The sequence below is a fragment of the Amblyomma americanum genome, chromosome 5 (genome assembly GCF_052857255.1).
Source record: "Amblyomma americanum isolate KBUSLIRL-KWMA chromosome 5, ASM5285725v1, whole genome shotgun sequence".
Lineage (NCBI taxonomy): Eukaryota > Metazoa > Arthropoda > Arachnida > Ixodida > Ixodidae > Amblyomma > Amblyomma americanum.
The window spans coordinates 76,710,664-76,733,413 of record NC_135501.1 but is presented as its reverse complement, the minus strand read 5'-3'; the positions used below and the strand labels follow the sequence as shown (position 1 = coordinate 76,733,413).

Sequence of the window (22,750 nt, the reverse complement as noted above, 5' to 3'; positions counted from 1 at the left end):
TGAAAAAAGATCCGATACAACTTAGGCTAAATAGACTATATTAAAGATGAATGCATGTTGGAATACTATCAGTGTTCCTACGAGAGTGACTGAACATTCAACATCCCTAACTGATGTATTCAGTACAAATTTGCGTTCTGAGGCACTTAAAGCTGGTACCTTCGCATCGAGCTTGAGTGACCACTTGCCGATCTACATGTGTTTCACGGGACATGCATAGAAAAATAATGCACCCCCAAACCAAACAATTCAGCTTATAATAGAGCATAGTCTTTCTGTTTTTCGTGAGAAAATAGCAGACATTTCTTGGGCACCTGTATATTTTCTGAAAGACGCAAATTTGGCGTATGACGCTTTTTGCAAGCTATTAAAAGTTAGTTACGAAGCAAGTTCTCCGATCAAGTGCTGTAAACGAAAAAAGAAAATACGTAAACCATGGATAACTGCAGAGCTTTCTACAGGGATGCGTAGAAAAAATGTCATATTAAACGAATCTATAAGGACTAAAGACACAGTGCTATTTCAGTACTTCAAGACAATTAGGAATCGTTTAGACAAAGGTATAAAAAAGGCAAGAGGAGATTACTATATTCGTGCCTTTAACACATTAATTCCTAGCACGGCTCAGTTGTGGAAGAAACTGAATTCATTGTCGAATTAACATGCCCATGGGGAACAAATACGCCGTTTGAAAATAAATGACGTTGAGGTACAGGGTAAAGAACTTGCTGACTCATTTAATGAACATTTCGTCAAAATAGGAAGTAACACTACACCAGGCGCTGATTTTGAAGGCATATTATACAATTCGAGATCTACATTTTTATGTCGAGTAGATGAGGAAGGGATAGTTAACATAATTCTTAGATTAAAGAATAGTAGTGCTAAGGATATTGATGGCTCTCAAATAGAACCCATTAAATATGTGGCAGATGTCTCCTTGTAATACCTATATCTTTATTCTGTTCTTAAAAACAGAAATCTTTCCCCAAAGAATGCAGATAGCACGAGTCACAGCAATTTTTAAAAAAGGGGTTTGAAATGGCTTAGGAAATTCTCGACCCATATCAATACTACCGGTATTTTCAAAACCTTTGGAGAAAGTGATCCTAAAATGATCAACAAATTTCGAGAAAAAGCATAGCTTTTTCTCTCATTATAAATACAGCTTTTATAAAGGTTCAGGCACACAGCTCGCTTTACTAGAACAAAAAGAACACAACTTAAATCACGTTGAAAGAGGCAGACGTATTAGGGATATTCATTGATCTCTCTAAAGTGTTTGACTCTCAATCATCACATCTCCATTAAGAAACTTCAACGCTACGGGTTTCTTGGAAAAGCGGCTTTTATTATAAGCTCCTATTTGGAAAACCGGAAACAAATCATCGTCATAAACGACTACCTCTCTAACTCATTATGCATCTTGTCTTGTGTCCCGCAGGGAAGTATATTAGTACTTTTTATTTAACATGTACGTAAATGATATTTTGCATATTGATACAACCGCTAAATTTATCATGTATGCGGATGATACCAGCATACTACTAACAGGTAGCACTGGCGATGAAATTTTCGATGCTGCAAATGTATTGTTGGCAAAATTGGATGAGTGGACGGGTAAAAATAGTCAACAAATTAATGCAAGCAAAACAAAAGTTGCTTTCTTTCAAAGTAAAAACAAACGATTAGCTACAGGAAAGACTATCTATTTGAACACTATTCCTCTAGAAAATACTTCCACTATTAAGACGTTAGGGGTTATTTTCCAGGAAAATATGTCATGGGATGCTCACGTAGACATTATGCTAATCAAGCTGGCTCAGGTAATAGGGTTAGTATACGGCAATCGTTATGCACTGCCACCAAAGGTTCTTATGTTAATCTAAAGTGCCTTGTTTTCATCTCGACTTACTTATTGTAATTTAGTTTGGGCTACAACAACGTATAGAAATTTGCAGATGCATCACAAATTACAGAAAATATATTTGAGAGTAACGGAAAATCTGCCTTTTTATTCACATACATATCACTTGTTCAGCAAATACAACATGCTACTGAATATTTTGACTATGTTCTCTGTAGGGCTTTCAAGAATGAAAAGGCAAATAATGGTACACGTCTACATCATCTAGCCAGATTACAAGTAAATACTGCTACACGTCAGACACGCCACACACAACATTGGAAAGTGTTAACCTTTAAAACATTTGGCCAACAAACTTTACAAAACAATTTGCCCAGACTGTTAAACAGATTGCATTGTGCACATATTCAGTAGGAAAAGATGACATTTAAAGAACTTCGCAAGTATTTTCTTACACAGTAAAAGTTTCTCTGCCATTTATATGTTTTCATTGTCGCGTTTCTCATTCTAGGTTTGCTTATTTCTTTGAATGTTGTTCAAACAACAATGAATATAATTTATTCATTACCTAACTCATCACCCTTCTATTTCTGCTTACTGTTATTTAAACTAACGAAAGACCTCTTGCTTGCTCCTTTTTTTGATTGTTTTGTTTGCTTGTTTGTTGATACAAAAAATAAAATGAATCATGCATTCTTGTGCATAAAGTTGCGTTTCTTTTATGTAGTTATTTATCTGCAGTTTCTTAGTTCCTGCAGTTTCTTCCTGTTTTGTATGTAATGTGCCATGCCTTGCTGTAAATTGTATAGGGGGCTGGCGGCCTTGTCAAGCTGCCCTATGAGACAGCTTTTACTACCGGTCTCTGGTGTCATATCATATGGCGCAAATAAAAGATTATTACTAATATTATTAGCTGCAGAACCATGACAGCTAAGTGAACGGAAATAAAATGCAGGCTTCCTTATCACTGTGTAATTCGTTGGCTCAAAATCCTTACGCGGCACGGCGCGAGTCCACGCAGTCCACACGTGGCTTGCGCACAATGTAGCCAGAGCACGATACGCGTTATCGGCTACAGAGCTGCAGAGTTTTGAAGCCTGAAATGTCCACGTCTCTTGTGCAGTAAATATTATGAGGTGGTAGTATTCAAGCCACGCAGCAACAAAAATATATTCTTTGGAAAAGTTGTAGCGAAAAGAGTACGTTTATTAAACTGGAGTGCTTAAAAAGCTATTGAGGTAGCGCCCTAAAATGCGATTGGCCCACAATTGTCGACAGCCGCGAGCCAAGACAAGCCATGCTGGTGTATCGTAGGCTGCGGCCGGCCTGGCGCGATCCGCCGCCGATCTCGCCGTGATGACGTCAGCCAGTGGAAAGGAGGAAACGCAGATGCATTCAGTACCTAGAGGGCGTTGTTCGACTCCGACCGCGGCGGCCGCGTTTCGATGGAGGCGAAATGGAAGAGGCGTCCGTGTGCTGTGCGATGTCAGAAAGCGTTAAAGGTCCAGGTGATCGAAATTATTCTGGAGCCTCCCACTATGGCAACCCTTTTCTCCCTTTCTTCTTTCACTCCCACCTTCCTTCCTTCCCTTACGGCGCGGTTCGGGTGCACACCGAGTTATGCGAGACAGTTACTGCATCATTTCCTTTCCTCAAAAACCAATTTTCATTTTTCCCCTGTTTCGATAGGCCGTCGGCGTTCTCTGTGGTAATTGGCGTCGGCATTGGCTACGTTCTACACTCCGATGATATTGAGGAAAGGAAGGGAGCTCAACCAAGCCACCACACCCTAGTATCTAGGGAGAGAGAGCGAGCGAGAGAACTTTATTTGCCACTTGAGGGTTGGTAGTTAGGGCAGGTGGGCTGAGTGTTGCCCCCAGGTGGGGGCGACGTCTTGAGCCCACGAGACGAGTGGGAGCTGTGTCTTCTTGTCTGGTGTTGCAAAAAGTTGGTTCCAACCCTCCTAGGAGGGAGCTGGCAGTAAAGTTTGCGGGGGCGGGTTACCCTCGCATCCCCAGAGGTTGTGCGCCTGAGTGGCAAACACTCCGTTGTCGCAATTAGGACAGACGGGGTCATATTCCCCGTCAGTGATGAGGTACAGTCGAGAATGACTGAGAATCGAATTGGTCTGCAGAATGCGAAGCATGGTGGCTTGCGCTCGGTCGAGGTCGGGGTGGGGAGGCGGGAACAGGCGTCTTGTCTCCTTGAAGAAGTTGGTGATCTCCGCATAGGATAGGGGTTCTTTGGCGAGAGCATCCGGGTTCGAGGCGTCGACTGCCCGGTTGGTTAGGTGTCGGGCTAAATGGTCGACCCCTTCGTTCCCTGAGTTCCCTGCGTGCGCGGGTACCCACACTAAGCTTACAGTGCGGTCGAGAGTGCAGTTGCGGGGGATGTGTGCGGCAGGTAGACAAATTGAGCTCGTCGGGAAATTTTGAATTGCTCATCTAGGGGGTGTTGGCTTAACTGGCTCCCTGGTTCAGTGGACGCCTCAATCGTGCTTTGAGGTACGTGGCGGTGGTGGAAGAGAGAGATGTGGGCTGCATGCATTATCGCTGACAACGTTGTTGCAGACACGCGGCACTGCAGCAATAGGCCGCAGCGTTCATTGGGTGACCAACCTCTCGCGATCAAATATTTACTGCCAGCATGACAGGGTGTGCGCGCCGCCTATCCAGTGTGTGGATGGGTGGATGGGTGGATGTATGGATGGAAACAACTTTTATTAGACGAAAAAAAAATCTTCCAGGGTATAGTTCTCTACTGGTCCAGGAGTCCACGGGCTTGTGCTTCACATAAAGCCCGTTTCACCAGCCATTTCTGGCCGGCAGGCTGAGCCCAGGAAGAATGAGTGGAATTCGGGATGAGAGGGTACTGCCTGTGGGGAAGGGCATTCCCAAAGGTAATGGAAAAGTGTGGATCTGGGCACGCCACAGGTGTTAAAATGAGGAGGAAAGGTTGGGTGAAAGCCTAAGAGACGGTAGGGTGAAATAAAGCAGCCCGTCTATAATTGTCGCAATGTGGCGCTGAATAAGGGCGACAAGGTACAGTAGTGTGGTCGTAATATAACGCGGCTGAGTTTGTAGAATGGGGTGATTTATGATATATATAAAGGACCAATGGGGCCTTTTGTGCAGGGTTGGGTGCCTGATCGTCCGGGGTATGGGAGGAGAGTCCTTGGGCCAGCGCATGAACGCGCTCATTACCGGGGATCGAGGCATGCCCAGGGATCCACGACAGAGTAACCGTTCGGTCAACAGAAGTGGCTTATATATAGTGGAGGGTTCGACGGAAACCCGTCTGGCGAAACGTCGATGCTTTTAGGTTCTTCTTATAAGACTTTGGCGAGTGTCCGTTTCTGGATATGAAGAGAAAGAAGTGGCTGTGGCAAGAATACGGTGCGTGGCCAGCGTCGCACGTCCTTTAGGTAGTGGCGATATGCGGCCTGGGAATCTGTGCAAATTTCGGTTGTTTTTGTCACTGTTGGAGTGGGCCAGCGCAAGTGCGATGGCGGCTCCTTCCGCCTCTGCAGGTGAATTAGTTCGGATAGTGGCGGCGGCCCCTACTGCGCCACTTTCATAGGCTGCGACTACCATGAAAAATCATATTTTAGAATTTTCTGCAGCGTCGACATAAAGGTTATCAGAGCGGTTGCTGTATGTCTTGGTGTAATAGCCCACTCGAGCCTGCCGCCTACCCTGATGGAGGCTAACGCTCATATTGCGCGGTTGTGGGTTCTTATATATGTGATTCGACGTGCGCAGAAAAATCATATAAGATGTAGGGCTTGTTGGGGTGGGAATGGGTAGACTGAGACGAAGCTGTCGCAGTAGGTGTTGTCCTGTTTCCGCGTGACTCAGGCGGACTAATTGGTTGGCGCGTTGTGCCTCTATTAATTCGATCTTGGTATTGTGGGTATCAGTGGACAGGCGACGCTTCGGGCTAACCGTACGTGGAAGACGTAGGGCGGAGGTGACAGCCGTGCGTATTGGATGTTTGCCTGTTGTGTTTGGCGCTGAGTGATTATGTGGTTTGGGAGGAGGTATTTAATGCGGTTAATGATTAATGCATTTGACATATTGAGGGTCTCGCGTTCAGGCAGCCCATGATTGCATGCTCCCACCTGCCTGATTAGTGCAGCGACCTGTTTGGTCTGCCTTTGCAAGAGCTGTAGGGTGGCGGTTGCATCGAGTGTTTTGTTAATGAGAAGGCCGAGAATCTGCACCTGAGATACAACGGGCACTGGATTCCCATACATGTGCAGTTCAATGGGGGGTCACTGGGGAGGGTATTTAACTGCAAGAGTTCCGATTTATTTGGTGAGCAACGGAGGCCTGTGTTTGCGAAATGAGTGGTGGTGATGTCTATGGCAGATTGCAGGATATCCTGGGCTGTTCCAAGAACTCCTCCCGTTGTCCAGAGGGTTATATCATCTGCGTATATGGTTGTGTCGAGGCCTGGGATAGCAGCAAGAGCCTTTGCCAGTGGTGCTAGGTGATAGGACAGCCCCTTGTGGGGTCCCCCGCTAGGCAGGGGGAAAGGCTGGGAGGCGACATCCCCAAGGTGGAGTTCTGCCGTGCGTCCCACAAGGAAGGCCCGAACATATTGCCATATGCGGGTGCCGCAGCCCGTGGTGGCTAATGTCGTCAGGATATGTCCATGGCTTATTGTGTCGAAAGCCTTATTAATATCCAGGACCAGTATGGCTCGTGTAGCGGCTGTACAGCGCCCCAGTGCAAAAAATGTTTTTAAGGGCGAGAAGCACGTCTTGCGTCGAGATGTTTGGACAGAAGCAAAATTGATCGTTGGAGAGAAAGCCTTCTAGGAACGCTTGCAGGCGATTGAGAATGACATGCTCGAAGAGCTTGCCAACATAGCTCGTTAAGAAGATGGGGCGCAAATTTTGATGGGTGAGGGGTTTGCCCGGTTTGGGTATAAATCGCATGCTGGCATGGGTCCAGGCCGATGGGAGCGTCCTAGCATGGCAGTGATTATTAAATAGCTCCGTGAGTTCCTTGAGCGAGACTTCGTCCAGATTGTATAGTGCCTTGTACGTTATGCCATCCGGGCCCGGCGCCGTAGAGCGGTGAATACTAAAGAGTGCGGCCGACTTCGCCGATGATGAAGGTGATTTCTGCATCAACTTCCGGGTTAGGTTGGGGTAGATTGGGTGGATCTGCTGACTGAAGGAGTGCAGGTATATAAATGTCCCGTATTTGGCCAATTACGTCTGTGCCCTTTTGTAGGTTCAGTTGTAATAGATGTTGTGTGTTTACTTGTGTCCGAGAGTTATTGGTGTTTGGATCTAAAAGAGTGCGTAGGAGGGACCACGCACGTTTAGTGCTTAATATACCCTTGAGGTCGTTACAAAAGTTTGCCCAGATTGCGCGGGCGTATTCTTCTGCCTCACGAGTGAGAGCGGCCATGCGCAGTCTCAATTTACAGTTGTGTCGCTGGTGACGCCAGCGCTTGAGAAGTCTCTCTTGGGCCTCCCATAGATGAGCCAGATGCGGATCAACCTGCGGTGCCGTAGAGATGATTTTAGTGCGTTTGCTGTTCGCCTGGATAGCCTCCACCAGATGGTCCGTTCAGTCGGTGACAGTACGGTGTTTGGTAGAATCAGCTGCCAATTATGGGCACAATTTATCCCAGTCAGTGAGAAGCTGTGAACGAGGGTTGAATATCTTGGAATCGGAAGCAATTGTAGTGGAGGCTGGAAAGTGGTCAGTCCCAAGGCTGTGGTGGAGCTCCGTGTGAGATTTATCGAATATGTTGGGTGTGGCCCTTGTGAGATCGGGTTTGGTGTCGCTGGTGACACTTGTGCCAATGCCAGTGGGTACGGTGGGGTTTGTGATCAGGCCAAGGTTGTAATCAGCCATTGCAGCAGAAATAAGGTTACTTTTGGGGGCATCCGATGTGTATCCCCAGTGCGTGTGACGTGCATTAAAATCACCCACCTCAAGGAGCTCTGAGGAACGAAAGGATCCCAGGTTGCCCTGAATGACTCTGCTTTTATCTTTGAGATTGCTGTATATGTTAAGAGTAGTGAGGTCATATGTGTGCCCGGGTGATCTGAGCTCCATCGCAGTATACTGAGTGCCCTTGCTGTCGGGCATGTTTTTCGGTGTACGGTCTAGCACCGGCATGGATGCGAGTGTCAGGATTGCCGTACGTAGCGTAAGGGCTGCCGTATGATAACCGCGGATATGAATGCGGTTTGTTTCCGTCTCTTGCAGAGCGATGACGTGGAGGGGATTAAAGGAGTTTGCGATATAAGCTGTTAGTTGTGCTTGTTTTCGGCGTATGCTGCGACGGTTCCATTGCCATATAATTTTATCTATTGGTGTAGTGGCATGGCGTCACCGCAGACCTTTTCGCGTGCTATTGTTAATAATTAATAATTGGTTTTTTGGGGAAAGGAAATGGCGCAGTATCTGTCTCATATATCTTTGGACACCTGAACCGCGCCGTAAGGGAAGGGATATAGGAGGGAGTGAAAGACCAAAGGAAGAATAGGTGCCGTAGTGGAGGGCTCCGGAATAATTTCGACCACCTGGGGATCTTTAACGTGCACTGACATCGCACAGCACACGGGCGCCTTAGCGTTTTTCCTCCATAAAAACGCAGCCGCCGCGGTCGGGTTCGAACCCGGGAACTCCGGATCAGTAGTCGAGCGCCCTAACCACTGAGCCACCGCGGCGGGGCGCGTGCTATTGTTCTGTGCCATGTTGCTGGTCTGGAGATACTGGATGAGGACAGGACGCGGGTTGAATTGCTTGTTGCTTACGAGGCCATTCCTGATGAGGAATAAGTTCGAAAAGCTTGATGATGCCGGCTTCATGTTTTTCCAAGCGTGTGTTGATCGTAGATTCTATCCTGTCAGTCATGGAGTGTATCAGTTGCGCCTTGGCTTGTATGAGCTGTAGGTGCATCGTTCCGAGTTGTTCAGCAGCTATGGTGTTGATTATGCTATCTATTTTCTGAGCGAAATTCAGCGGAACGTCTGTATTGCTTCACCGCCTCTTGACGTGCGATGGGGGTGTCAGGGGTTGGATAAGGGGGGCTAGTGGAGGCTGCTTGCACGGACCACTCACACTTTTTTGCAGGGTCGGCTCCTTTCTCGGGTGTAGCGTTCCGCAGTGACTGCGTCTCTTGGGTCTGCTGGATGCTGGCTGCAGATTCACTGGCTTTCGAGATAGAGGCCCTTGGCTCGTTGACGTCCGTCTTGATGCCACAGGGCTCCAAAGCTTTATGTCTGGCGTCATCAAGAATTTCTTCCCGTGTGAAAGTTTTCATTTGAGCTTGAAGATCATAACTTGCCAACTTTATGAGATATTCTGTAAAAGCAGACCTGTAAGACCAGAAATACATAATAAAGTATTTGCCTAGTATAGCATGTTTATTATGGCTATATTGGCAAAGAAATTTCTCAAGTTCTTCCAGAAATATGTTTAAGTTACCTCAGGGAGGTGTTTACAGCGGCGATGAGAAGAAATGCAAACGGATCGGAGCCTAGGTGCTCCGCTTTTCGCATTTCTTTCATCATGCTTTTACTTAGACTCCCGCTTAAAGACGCATGTGTGCGTGATGCATTGTAGACCAAGGCGGAGCGTGTAGGCGCCGCGTTGTTCGTGTTTCTTTCCATTTCAATGGCACACGGTTGAGATCAGATATTCTTCATTGTCTGTAGAACATGCGCAGTTATAGCTTTGAAATGGTCGCAAACCCAGTTGTTCTCGACGGAAAAAGAATTCCACCCACTTTTTTTTACTTTCTCTAAGCAAACAAATTGACATAAATCTCTTAATCAAGAATTGGGAGCATTCGTCTTTTCTTACATTCATTTCGGTAAGAACCTGAAATGGTGCGTAAGATTGTCTATGAAAGACTCGCGAATTGATGGACTGAAAGTCTTTTAATTTGAAGAGGAACACACAAGGCCGCTTTTGGGGGAATTGTGGATAGAACGCTAGTCACATTACCAGGTCTGAGTCAGTGTAGTCCATTTGCTATGAATGGACCCGATCAAACGGGTTTTAGTCAGCACCCGCACACCGCCCTGATGTTGGCCTCAGGGCAAACCCGTAAGAGCTTCTGAGCTGAACAACCTACTCAGTAGCTTCCATGCACCAATCCTGTGTGCCTCTGTGTACTTCAAGTCGTTTCCAAATCAAGGAACGTACCACGCCTGTCGTCCTGTTTTCGTGCAAGGCATGCCTTACACCTTCCCAAGACGTTTTAATCAATAATGTTTATGGTGCCTCTGCATTCGCCCCATATACTCTGGCGAAATGGCGATGGCTCGACATCACCGCGGCGACGTGCTCGCACTATGGGCGCCACTGCCGAGCAGACCTTACCCATTTACCCTGGCAATGTGCTGCATTTGAAACCGAGAAATTTGCCATACAGTCCCTCCAACATATATATTGCCACGGACCTGGCTCGAGCTACCTGCGCGCTAAGCCGTGACGAGGACGAAGTGGTCGCGTTCGCGTGAGGCGCGCTCGGGCTGGCTCTGTTCTGGGCGATTAAAAACCTCGGCCGTTCTGCGGTCCCCCTCTACGTCTACGACTGTTCTCCGTCTAGCCTGTGACATCTGGTGGAGGTCGCTTGGGTATTCTCGGCTGATGCTCCATCCTTCCTCGGAGAGCCGAAGCGCAAGCCCGGTGCCTCTTGTGCGAACCCCCGTCCATCGTGTCAGCCGCAGGCTCCGCGGCTTGTCTCCAGAATTCGGACTCCAGCCTCAAGAGAGCGCACCCATGGCTACGACCACGGCAGCAAGGTCAGACAGCGCCCCGTTCATACCTGCTTCTTTTGTGAGCCTGCAAAATCCCCGGATCCCGAAGCCCTTTCACGGCGGATACTCGGAGGACGCCCAAGACTGGCTTGATCAGTTCGAGCGCGTTGCGCGTTTCAACGGCTGGGACGACAGTGCTAAGATCCGGAACGTTTACTTCAGCTTAGAAGACGCCGCTCGGATCTGGTACGAAAACCGCGAGACGAGTCTAACGACGTGGCAGGACTTTCGTCGCCAGCTGTTGGAGACTTACACCAGCAGCGATCGCCGTGAACAGGCCGAGCGTGAATTAACCGCTCGCATTCAGCTACCAAACGAGAACGCAGCGATGTACGTGGAGGAAGTGACGCGCCTCTGCAACCGAGCGGACCCGACCATGACGGAAGAGAAAAAGCTCAGACACCTGATGAGAGGCGTGAAAGAGCAATTGTTCTGCGGTCTTGTGCGAAGCCCGCCCAGAACAGTCGCCGAGTTCCTCTCCGAGGCTGCGCTCATGGAGAGGGCACTCCAGCAACGGTACAATTTCTACGACCGGCAGCTAAACCCTATCTCGGTTCTACACCCCCTGGATGCTGCTTCGGGGGCCAATACAAGCTCCCTTCGGGACATCGTGCGTTCTGTGGTCCGTGAGGAGCTGCAGAAACTTCAGGGGATTTTTTCTGTGGACTCTCTGACTAGCGCCATTCGGGAGGAAGTTCAGCAGGCGCTCAGATCGCCCGTCGCTCCAGTAGAGCCGCCACCACAGCCAGCTGCTTGGCCGCCAGCGACGTATGCGGACGTGCTGCGCCGTCCTGCGCCGGTTCCCTGCGCGCCACCGTATGCCCCTTCGGTAGTCGCAGTACACGCCGAGCAGCCGGTTCCCTACTGGCAAGCTCGAGGACAGGCGCCGAGGAAGACTGATATTTGGCGTGCGCCAGACCGACGTCCCCTGTGTTACCATTGTGGCGAGGCCGGTCACATCTTCCGGCGGTGTCCATATCGGCCTCTGGGATTGCGAGGCTTGTCTGCAGGTAGTCCCCGTCCGCGGCATGCCGAACAGCCTCAGGAGTTTGACGAATACGTCACCCGCCGGCGTGGTTCACCACCTCCTCCGCGCCGAACGTCCCGATCGCCCTCACCTCGCCATCCGTCGCCTCATCAGTCCGGTTATGGACCTGGTGCACAGCGTGGGTCCTCGAGCCCGCACCGGGAAAACTAGAACAGGCGACCTTTGGAGGCGAGGCCGCCGAACGCCGTATTGCCGAAAAGCTTCCACCGACGCGCCGACTGACCCTTCCCCAATCGACGACCACGATACCGATGACGACGACGACGACGACGACGAAGACGGCGCCGACGACTGGGTCTGGTAAGACCAAGGTCTCCCTTGACATACCCGTGCTGATTGACTCTAAGGAGGTTAGCGCACTAGTGGATACGGGTGCGGACTACTCGATAATGAGCGGTAGGATGGCTAAGGTGCTGAAGAAAGTTATGATGCCGTGGGCAGGGTCACAGATACGTACGGCTGGTGGCCACGTGGTTACGCCGCTCGGAATGTGTACGGCAAGAATTACGGTGCGCGGATGCACGTTCGTGGCAACGTTCCTCATTTTGCCTGAATGCTCACGAGACGTCATTCTCGGTCTCGACTTTCTTCGAGAAAATGGTGCGACTATAGACCTTCGAAATCGATTGGTTACATTTTCAACTGAACTCGCTGCCACCAAACCCGCCCCCGAGAATTGCAGAGCCGCACTGCGTATTTCCGACGATGCCGTAACGGTGCCTCCACGGGCGAGTATTCTGGCTAGGGTCACTTGCGACGCGCCACATTGCGGACAACGTGTTGTTGAGCCAAATGTCTCTCTTTTGCTCACCATGGGTGTTTGCGTAGCAAGAGGGCTCGCCTTTCTATCTGACGGTCGCACTGAAGTCCTCGTGACCAATTTCAGTAATGAACACCGCCATTTATTTGGTGGCACAGCCATCGCCCACGTCGACCCCGTCCAAGAGGTGGCTGAGTGTTTCGCATGCCTAGAATACACGCCTGGTGAAGTTGACGAAGAGGCAGTACGCGCCGTTTACATAAACGAGGGCCTCCCGCCCGCAGAAAGGCAGCAATTGCAAGAATTGTTGCTGCAGTTTAAGGACTGCTTTACCTCGTCGTCTAAGGTACGTGAGACGCCCATCACTAAGCATCGGATAGTCACGCACGATGGCGCGCGCCCAATACATCAACAACCTTATCGCGTATCTCCCCGAGAGCGGGAGGCCATCCAAACGCAAGTGAAGGAGATGCTCAATGACGGCATAATCCAGCCATCGAATAGTCCCTGGTCGTCTCCTGTCGTTCTCGTAAAAAAAGGATGGCACGCTGCGCTTCTGTGTGGATTACAGAATACTTAACAGCGTAACAAAAAAAGATGTCTATCCGCTACCTCGTATAGATGATTCCCTCGACAGACTGCGCCAAGCAAAATACTTTTCTTCGGTAGATCAGCGCAGCGGATATTGGCAAATAGAAGTTGATGAGAGGGACCAGGAGAAAACCGCCTTTGTCACCCCGGACGGCCTCTATGAATTTCGTGTGCTCCCCTTCGGACTCTGCTGTGCTCCAGCAACGTTCCAGCGAATGATGGATACCGTGCTCACCGGCCTTAAATGGCAAACATGTCTAGTATGCCTGGATGATGTAATCATTTTTTCAACAACGTTTTCGGAACATTTGCAGCGGCTCAGAGTGGTGTTAGAAGCCGTCCGATCAGCTCATCTTACTCTAAAGCCGCAAAAATGCCATTTTGGATTTACTGAATTGAAGTTTCTCGGGCATGTCGTCAGCTCCGAGGGCATCCGGCCAGACCCTGACAAAATTTCTGCCGTCGCGGACTTCCCGGTTCCCACTGATAAAAAAGCCGTCCGACGATTTCTATGCCTTTGTTCGTACTACCGACGTTTCATAAAAAACTTTGCTAAGCTGGCCAGTCCTCTGACGCGCTTGACACGAGATGAGGAGCCATTTTTGTGGGGTGCCGAGCAGCAAACTGCTTTTGACGATCTACGACGTCGGCTACAATCACCACCAGTACTAGCCCATTTTGACGATGATGCCGCCACTGAAATTCACACGGACGCCAGCAACGTCGGTCTTGGAGCGGTTCTCGTCCAGCGTCCGAACGGTGTCGAAAAAGTAATCGCTTATGCTAGCCGTGAACTTTCCCGTGCAGAGTGTAACTACTCTACAACTGAGAAGGAATGTTTGGCCGTAGTATGGGCCATCACAAAGTTCCGCCCCTATCTGTATGGCAGGCAGTTCAAGGTTATTACTGACCACCACTCATTGTGCTGGTTGACAAAATTGAAGGACCCATGTGGCCGCCTAGCACGTTGTGCATTACGCTTACAGGAATTTGACTTCACGATCATCTACAAGTCTGGTCGCAAGCACACCGACGCTGACAGCTTGTCGCGTTCACCCGTGCAACCTTACGAAGGTAACGCAGAAGACGAAGCATTCCTTGGTGCAGTCACGTCGTCCGACATCATCGCACAACAGCGTGCGGACGACGAGTTGAAGCTGCTCATGGAGCATCTAGAAGGTCACCATCCCTCGATACCCTCCCACCTGGCTCGTAGGCTGCCATCCCTATGTCTTCGAGGCGGAGTGTTGTATAAGAAAAACTCCGCCTCCAGTGGTAAGAGTTACCTTCTGGTTATACCAGCCGCCCTCCGCCACGAGATCCTCCTCGCCTGCCACGACGAGCCGACCTCTGGGCACCTTGTATTCACGCGCACACTTGCCAGAGTGCGGCAGAACTACTATTGGCCCATCCTTGCCTCATGTGTGAAGCGATATATTCGGACCTGCCGTGAGTGCCAGCGTAGGAAGACGCCGCCTCTGAAACCGCCTGGCATGTTGCAACCTATCATGCCTCCTAACATACCCTTTGAACAAGTCGGCATGGACCTCCTCGGACCATTTCCCTTGTCGTCGGGAGGAAACAGATGGATAGCTGTTGCAACCGATTACCTGACGCGTTACGCCGAAACGCAGGCTCTCCCTCAAGAAACAGCGTTCGAAGTTGCGCACTTCTTTATGCGTGCAATAGTGCTTCGACACGGCGCTCCGTCCGTCGTCATCACAGACCGAGGGAAGGCATTTACAGCTCAGCTTGTCCACGACATCTTTGAGCTGAGTCACACCAGCCATCGAACAACGACAGCATACCATCCCCAAACAAATGGGCTCACAGAACGCCTGAATAAAACACTGGCCGACATGATTTCCATGTACGTGGATGTGGAGCACAGAACCTGGGACCAAATACTCCCCTACATCACATTCGCGTACAACACTGCGACTCAAGAAACAACCCGCTTTACACCATTCCGTCTAGTCTACGGCAAAGAAGTGCGGATGATGCTGGACGCCATGCTCCCGTGTGTGGATGATGACTTGACACCAGATGCGGGCTCCTTTGTCGAACAAGCCGAGCAAGCTCGCCAGCTTGCTCGTTTGCACATTACAGCTCAACAAGACACGGACTCCAGACGTTACAACCGGCGCCACAGGGAGGTTACCTACAACATCGGTGACCGTGTGTGGGTGTGGACCCCTGTCCGCCAAAAGGGATTGTCCGAAAAACTGCTGCACCGATATTTCGGACCTTATGAGGTGCTCCGTCGTGTTGGAAACGTGGATTATGAGGTTGTTCCACGTGGAACTGTGGCTACCAATCGTCGGCAACCACCGACTGACATTGTGCATGTAATGCGACTTAAGCCATACTTCTCGCGTGAGAGCGATGACGCTCCACTTTAAACTGTGTTCGGGTTCTGCGTTTTAATTTGTTTCTTTTTGTTCGTTTCTTTTTTAAACATTGTCTTCCTGCTTTTCGTGTTCGTTTTCTGCTTTGTACATACCCTCGCATCGGGACGATGCTCTTCTTTGATGTCACAGGCCAGACGGAGAACAGTCGTAGACGTAGAGGGGGACCGCAGAACGGCCGAGGTTTTTAATCGCCCAGAACAGAGCCAGCCCGAGCGCGCCTCACGCGAACGCGACCACTTCGTCCTCGTCACGGCTTAGCGCGCAGGTAGCTCGAGCCAGGTCCGTGGCAATATGTATAGAGATTACCGTACCGCGCGGCTCCCCAATACCGACGCACAGCTCCTGCTTACTGCATATGAAATTTGCAAATTGTCTAGATTTTTTCACAGCCTTCCGATATTAAGAAGAAATAATTCGAAGAAAATACTGCTGTCACATTCAGGTGCCCATTCCCCCTTTATTCCAGTCGCACAGTATATCTAGGCTCCCAGACATGTGGAACTGATTTCAACAGTTCACCCTCAAAGTTAATACTGAATAACAGGGCCCCTTCCACCTTTTCCGCTAATATTCTTCCGTAGCGTACCTACACATAGCGGCAGTTTTCTCTTTTGCAGCAGTTTTGATAAGGCACGGTAATCTTTTCACGCGTTTGTTACATTCTCCATTTCATACGTGTCTTGCGACTCTTGCCTGCTAGACTACTATTTTTTTCTGCCTCTTCTCTTTCGATTCCATTTTGTTAAACCGGACATGGATTGGGGGCTTGCAATTTTTTTTTGCTTCCATTCTCTGCACCACCTCCATTTCCTCCACTCTCTCCTCGGGAAGGTCAGTCTTAGAGGCTAATTGGCCTACGACGGAGTGCGTCTTAAGGTTCAGTAGCCTTTACACCATGAATCTCTAGATTGTTTTCACGTGAGTATGCTTTAACCTGTCAACATCCAGCTCCAATAGCAAGCTGAACGTCATTGATCCGCTAGTTTAAGATGGAAATGTACAGCGCAAATAAAGACGAAGACACAAGGAAGACGGATGGAACAGACGAGTGCTGACTTGCAACAGTTTATTTTCGAAACTCGGAGCTGTATTTATAGCTGAAAAAACCAGGCAATTATCACACATGCGCAGTAGGTGACCCATTGTTATGTTGGCGCAAATATAACAGCTCCTTACTAGTAAGTGCAATAGATGGCTTGGCCACACAGGACCCACCCAACCGGCCTATCATTTCAGCTTCTATTTTCTCTCACAGTGAGTTGGCAACGGTTTTCGGCGATAACAGAGCAATGATTTTTATCTTTACCGTTTTCCTCACATTTCCTACAGCGTGCGTCCAGAAACCCTCCTCGCCGTTCAGACACATTATTGAAATAATCTCGGAGGTGGTCGTTCAATCATACACCGCTTTTTCCTACATAGCTCTTCCCACATTTCCACAAGTCAGCGCTCGTGTGTCCCATGTGTCTTCCTTGTGTCCTCGTCTTTATTTGCGCTGCACATTTCCATCATGAATCACCAACATGTCCAGACTGCCATTTTAGCGATAATTCAACCTGGAGTTCTGTTGCACCCTTATTTAGTTACTTGATTTTCAGCTTATTGTTTTCAAGTGATTTACCTACTTCATCATAATTAGTGCTGGGGAGTTCCAGTGCTGCTCCCACTTGTTGAATCGTTTGAGTTCGATTCCAAGTTATTACAGCCGTTGCTTAGTGTTTTAATAGTTGTTCCTTGTTCTTTTGTGAAGCTCCCGGCACCGGAGTATGTCATCCAATATAGCCATGACTTGTTCGCGTAATCTGGAAAGACAAACCACCAAGTCTGCTGCCATTTTCTTTAGAACCAGACGGACTCGATTTATGCAACCGAGCTTTACTTGAAACGCACGTGCTTCAGGCCCATGTCTGCACCTCGTCATTTGGTCCTTGAAAGCTCTCTGTCTTATTCCGGAGCATTTTCTAAACTTGATAATTATGATCACACCCGGAACACCTCAAATACAGGTGTTGGGACACATTGTTCTTGATTGGGCGAGGACTTCTCTGAGCCTCGAGGTGCAGGCTGCCCTGAAGCGGGTTCCCCGTGACGAAGCGGTGGTGTTGCAATAAGAAATTTATTAGTTGGATTTGTCTTCTTTCCCTGAACTCTGCCTTGAAATGTAACGCCCCTGTTTCGCCAGTGTTGCAAGGAGTAATTTATTACATGTTTGTTTTACAGCCAGTCTTCTGGCGCGCTCAACGACGCCCACTTACGACCGGGCCCAGATGGGATGGTTTACCAGAGGAGGAGCCTGCATTCCGGTCTTGTTGGCTGCCCTCCTGGCTACAGCTTTCACTCTTATGGGCGCGCTGTTCTTCCTGCTTGCGTCGAAAAGGGGCCACAGTCGGGTCTCCGGTGCGCTTTTGGCCCACCGACCTTCGCGGTTCCAACTGGAGCAACTCTGCTCGACAAAGGCCTGCTTGCTGGCCGTGGACTCCCTGGTGGACGCCATGGTCGACCGAGACGGCGACGCATGCGCCGAGTTCAGCCAACATGTATGCGGGGGCTGGCGCAAGGACAACCCGAACCGCAGCAGCTTCGAAGAAGAAGTCCTGGAACGTTCATATGAACGCTTGCATGAGGCCATGATGGAATCCCGCGGTGCCAACAAGAGACATGCCAGCACGACGCAGGAAGCCAGCATGGCAGCGCTCTACAGGTACAGGAAGGGCTCATCCGCAGTGCATGGCGCTTTGTGCAGCGTGCTGTTTAGTGTATGCATGCTGAATAAAGGAAAACTTCCGCAGCGCTAAAAAAGACGAACACACAGGAGACAAGGACAGAGTAGGCGCTGGACTCCAACTGGTTCTATTTCTTCGAAACAAGAAAGAACGAGAAGTTTCTGCGCATTCTTCAAAACTCGCAATGTAAACACCCCCAAACACCTTCGCACAGCCGGCAAGCATATGAACCAAGCTTTAGACAGCCTCTATATAATCATATTTACCAGACAACTTTCGCTACTAAAACAGGGACACTGAGGTGTCACTGACGCAAGCCGAACCCAGCCTTTTGATAAACGAAGCTTTGAGTAACTCACGCATGAGTGTGTGCTTGCTTCTGCCTAAAACTCTTATTTGTGGCAGTTTTGGCTCAGAGTTAGGTTTGAAATCACAAAATCGGCAGAAGATCGGCAAGATCGGATAGAACTAAATTAAGATTGTTCCTTATAGAACGCTTGTACCCTCCTGCCCGATCATTCACACATCGGCCGGTTTGGCCGACGCAAACCTCCCCACACGTTATATGTTTGACCAAGACACACAGACCGTGAAAGAAATCGCATAGGAATCATGTCGCCGTCAGATCGCGCGCAAGCAACCACAGGCTACCCGTCGAGTTAATCTTTCTTTTTCCATAATCTACACCAATATACGCAGTTTCCTTCCAAAGCGCGAAGCCCTGTCTAATCTCCTGTCATCTTCAGGCAGCAACATATTAATCTTAACTGTAAACGTGGCTGACAAGCGACGTGACAGATAATAAAATTCTGGATGAATTGCCAAATTTCAATGTTTACCGCAATGATCGTCAAGGCACACGCGGAGGAGGTGTTCTTATTGCCATTAACAACCAAATATCTTGTTCTCATGTTAACATTAGTTCAGATCTAGAAATATTGTGGTTAAAATGTTGCGCTCCACCGGAAACAGTTCTACTTGGCGTCTGCTACAGGGCCCCCAACAGCAACCCAGGATTCGCGCTTAACCTGAACGATGCACTAGTCCAAATTACTAAAAAACACCCTGGTGCGCAAATTGTTCTCTTAGGCGATTTTAACTACCCTGGCATCGATTGGCAAAACGTAGGACCACTAACCGCCGGTAACCCTGAAGCAAGAGAATTCGTAGATGTATGCTTAAACTTTAACCTGACGCAAATGGTGCTCGAACCGACGCGCGTCGCTCACGGATCTTCAAATATTCTGGACTTACTACTGACCAACAACCCTGAAAGCTTATCATCGATTACTTACCTGCGTGAAATCAGTGATCATAAGGTTATTCATGCCATATTCAAGTTCTCCCCCACATCCCGCCAAACGTTCAAGAAAACCATCCGTATGTACGACAAAGGCAATTACGAAGAAATCATCAACGAGCTAGAAACATTCCTGCCTTATTTTCAATCCACATTTCATCACCGGTCTGTCAATGATAACAGGTCGATTTTTAAAAAGAAGATCGAAGATCTGACAAACAAATTTATTCCCTCTATCAGCTTTCGAGCAAACCGCCAAAAACCGTGGTTTTCACACAACCTTAAGAGATTAGAAAGAAGAAAAAAACGACTTTATAGTGCAGCGAAACGGAGCCCAGACGCAGATGCATGGGATAGGTACTATCAGGCCGAGTACACGTATTACAATGCAATTCGCTGCGCCAAACAAGAATTTTTCCAAACTGATCTACCAAAAATCCTGACGAATAACCCCAGGAGGATTTGGGAAATAATAAATCCGCAAGCAACTCGCATCATCGCTCTAACGAATGCCGAAGACGAGGATGCCAGTGATACTGAATGTGCCGAAATATTTAATCGCGCGTTTGTATCTGTTTTCACAAACGAAACTGCCTCACCATTGCCCACTCCGCCTACTCTAACACTGCCAGCAATGTCTCCCATAGAAATCACAGCGCAGGGTATCGAAAACCTTATCGACAGAATTAAATTTTCGTCAGCCGCTGGAGTGGACGAAATGAACTCAAAAGTACTGAAAAACACAAAACACATTTCTGCCATTTATCTCTCATTACTGTTTCTGCAATCGCTGTCGACAGGAACTCTACCGGACGACTGGAAGGTGGGGAGGGTCATCCCGGCCCACAAATCAGGTCAAAAAGATTCTCCGCTAAATTATCGTCCCATCTCTTTAACCAGCGTGCCTTGCAAAATCATGGAACATGTCATCTATTCCCATATCATAAACGTTCTAGATTCAAACAGCTTCGTTGATCCGGCTCAACACGGGTTTCGTAGGGGGCTCTCCTGCGAAACCCAACTGGCAATCTTCACTCACGACGTGCATACTAACCTTGACCGCAACCTGCAGACCGATGCGTTATTTTTAGATTTTGCGAAGGCATTTGACAAGGTACCTCACCAGCGCCTAATACTAAAACTCGCCCTTTTAAATTTACACCCTAATATCCTGCAATGGATTAAAGAATTTCTAGCTAACCGATCTCAGTTCGTTTCTATTAACAACCACCGCTCAAGCGCTCTCCCTGTTAAATCTGGCGTCCCTCAGGGATCTGTGCTCGGCCCACTCTTGTTTCTAATATATATTAATGATCTAGCTTCACATGTGTCATGTAAAATTCGTATCTTCGCTGATGACTGCGTAATCTATCGCACTGTCACTAACATTTCTGATCAAATGGCCCTTCAAAACGACCTTAACAGCGTCCATAAATGGTGTGACCTCTGGCTAATGACGCTAAATGCTAACAAATGCAAACTCATTTCCTTTCATCGACAACACAACCCTCTTATGTTTTCCTATGCAGTTGCTAACTCGTTTATAGAAAGCGTCCAATCGTTTAGGTATCTTGGTGTCACCCTCTGCAGCGATCTTTCTTGGCGAACACACATTACCACAATCATATCATCTGCTAACAGATCTCTAGGATTCATGAAACGTCATCTTCGTCATGCGCCGCAACACGTGAAGCTTCTCGCTTATAAAACCCTCATCAGACCCAAACTTGAGTACGCCAGCCCCATCTGGAGCCCACACCATGCATACCTAACAAATGCACTCGAATCAGTTCAGAACCGCGCCATTCGTTTCATTCACTCTGCATATTCATATACCACCAGCGTTTCAGCTCTGAAGAAGAATACCGCTCTTGAAAGCCTTGCAGACCGCCGCCGCATTGCCAGCCTCTATTTGCTCCACAAGTTTTTCCATAGTTCTCTAAATCAACCACCCTACATTACTCATCCGAACCGCATATCTCACCGCACTGCCCATCCGTTTCAGATCGCCCGCCCTGTGTCGCGTACTGCAACTTTTTCAGGTTCATTTTTCCTCCGAACTGTTGTGGACTGGAATGGCCTCCCCACCGATATCGCTGCCATCACACACCTGTCTGCATTTTCAGATACGCTAAGCAATTATTTCAAAGAAATGACTTGTACTTGTTGATAGAGATATTAACCCACCCCTTATGTAATACCCCCTGAAGGGGGTCTTTAAGGTGAATAAAGTGAAAGTGAAGTGAAGTGACCCCGGCGGCACACTCGTCGTATGCCTTATTATGCTTTTTCGAGCAGCTGTTGGTGTTTTTTCCTTCTATCGCTCATCACTTGACCTCACATGTTAGTTTCCGAGGGGCAGAGAAACCCTTTCTGATGCCGTGTTTGCTGGCGATCTTCTTCAAATTATGCGCTACCTTTTGAATGTAAGGTGCGAACACTAGTCTGGTCGCGATGTCCCCACCAAGTTGGCTTTTCTACTTGCGGGCCCATCCCTTCATACTTTGTATCAGAGACTCTGTTACTGTCGCCGTCATGTGCTCAGAATAGCCCAGCGATCGGCGCCTCATGAGCTGGTTATTTAAGCTCTCCTTCATCATGTGGCAGCAGAATCTCTGCAAAGCACATTCTAGCACTTGATTCGCGAGTGCTCGCTTGATTGTCTTAAAATGCGTCGAATCGTAAGGAAGTAAATCATTAAAAACTCAGGGCCGATAGCACCAGAAGATACCTCTGTGTAAACTTAATGTCTAGTTCTAAAAACGGCAGGCAGTCATGCTCCAACAGTTACGACTTAAATGTTGAACCCTTCCAGCTACGTTGAAAATCTGTTAGGACTTGTTCTACGGATTCAACATAAAGCCCATCGCTGTGTTTTTTTTTTAGAATTACAAAAAAGTCATCAACATATCTACAGACTTTCATAACTCTCTCAAGGTCAAAAGCTAAAAGCAGGGACCGGTCAATAGACGCAATAAAAAAGCTGCATAGAACGGGAGCGACACAGAACCTTATGCATATGCACTGGCGTTGCAACTATAACTGATTGTTAAAAGCGACAAAAGAGGAATGCAGGTAAAGTCCAATAGGGACAGCACCCGTGCTGTTCCTGTATTCAGTGTGCTCGTATTTTTTTTTTCGCTGTGGAACATTTCCTTTAATTAGTATGCAGCAACTAGCCTAGCAGTTGGTTTTGCTTAGTATACATTCGACCCACTAAGTGGACGTTAATTTTATATAAGTCTGCGTTGAA

The 22,750-nt window shown here is 48.4% G+C and overlaps 1 long non-coding RNA gene across 1 annotated transcript in view; it reads left to right on the top strand.

Moving 5' to 3' along the window:
* Nucleotides 1-17,778, top strand: part of LOC144134830 (uncharacterized) — a 77,812-nt gene extending 60,034 nt beyond the window's left edge. Inside the window, exon 3 of the long non-coding RNA XR_013315271.1 lies at nucleotides 17,695-17,778. This is a non-coding gene — a long non-coding RNA (uncharacterized LOC144134830). The remainder of the gene's footprint in view (nucleotides 1-17,694) is intronic.
* Nucleotides 17,779-22,750: the final 4,972 nt, after the last annotated feature.